Genomic DNA, 1,428 nt, shown 5'->3' with positions numbered 1-1,428 from the left:
TCACGTCACACAATCCTTGCGACTGTGCCTGCGAGGGCAGGTATTTAAGACAGTGGACGTGGTGGTAGCTGCTGGTCCCCAGAGGGAAAGGTTGCTGCTGTGTTAGAAAGCCAATAAGACAGCTGCGGAATACAGCAGCTTTCAATTTGCTCGAAGCGATGACACTCCTTGATGGTGTCAATGATTGTGTAGTATTTGCAGACAAGCAAATGAAAACCATCATCCACAATGTCATCGCAGCCCACGTTGTCTCATTCAGTCAAAGCAACGTCCACTTTGCGGCGAAGCGCCAGGACATATATAGGTATGTAGCCCTCTACATATATAGGTATGTAGCCCTCTGTGGCGGACAGGGGGCGCGACGAAAGCTATTGTTTCGAGGTTACCTTCCAAGCATTAGGTCTTAGGAATAATATGCGTAGTTTTTCCTCACAGGTGTCTAGGCTAATGAACTCATTCTCATGTGTTTCATAATACACCCTCGCAGTGCCGGTAAGGTAAAAGGTAAAGCTGACATTCGGGCGAGTTGGTAAGCATTCATTGTGGGTAAACAGTGCAACAAAGGTTTTGCTTTTGTCCCGCCTTTGCTGCGCTGTTCACCCACAATGAAGGTAAAAGTTGACATTCGCCGGCATCAGATTAGGGTCCAACATGTTATAGATGATGACTGGCACGTGTAAACAGAGCAAGTCATCAACATCCGTGTCATCAGTTCCGAACATGACGGGGTATCATGGTGACACCATGACTACGAAAGGAGCGCTAGCCACCCTCCGTGACTCTGTGCCGGTATAACTACTCGGAGCTTCATGACGCGATCGTACACCCGGCACCTCCACCAACAATGTTAAGTGGCGAATGACACAGTGACGACCCTGACACAGTGCACAGGCAAAGAACACAGCCTGCAATAAGCACAAAAACACCGAACACCAAAAGCGTCAACGCGCACCGCCAAAACACTTCATTCTCTTCATTCACGCAGCAGAAAACTTGAAGGAGGGGAAATCATGCAGCATCACTTGTACTGGATAAGAAGGCACTATCACAGCAAAGTAGTAAAACAAGGGGCCTGGCAACCCTGACGAGAGGTATTGAACACCGATTTTGTGCAAACTGATGCTGTCAAATAATAGCACAAGCAAGACATATGAGGGCAGTGCTAACCGAAGCTCTGGAGATAAAGATAACGACCCTAAGAGAGGGGGGCTTTCATTTCTGGCACGAGAAACCTTCATAGATAGTCCCAGCTACACCAAAAATGCATCAGTGTGCTGCAATTCAAGCGAAGTAACGTGCCATGCGCATCGACCTGCAACCGCAGTTGACACTAAGAGACAACCCACATTACACAGCGTGTCGCCTCTCAGATTGCTACGCGGCTGACCAGCGTTTCACAGGGGGAAGGTTTGGGCCACTTGGTCAGGC

Source organism: Amblyomma americanum, chromosome 4 (genome assembly GCF_052857255.1).
Source record: "Amblyomma americanum isolate KBUSLIRL-KWMA chromosome 4, ASM5285725v1, whole genome shotgun sequence".
In the NCBI taxonomy this organism is placed as follows: domain Eukaryota; kingdom Metazoa; phylum Arthropoda; class Arachnida; order Ixodida; family Ixodidae; genus Amblyomma; species Amblyomma americanum.
This window is presented reverse-complemented; position numbering follows the sequence as displayed.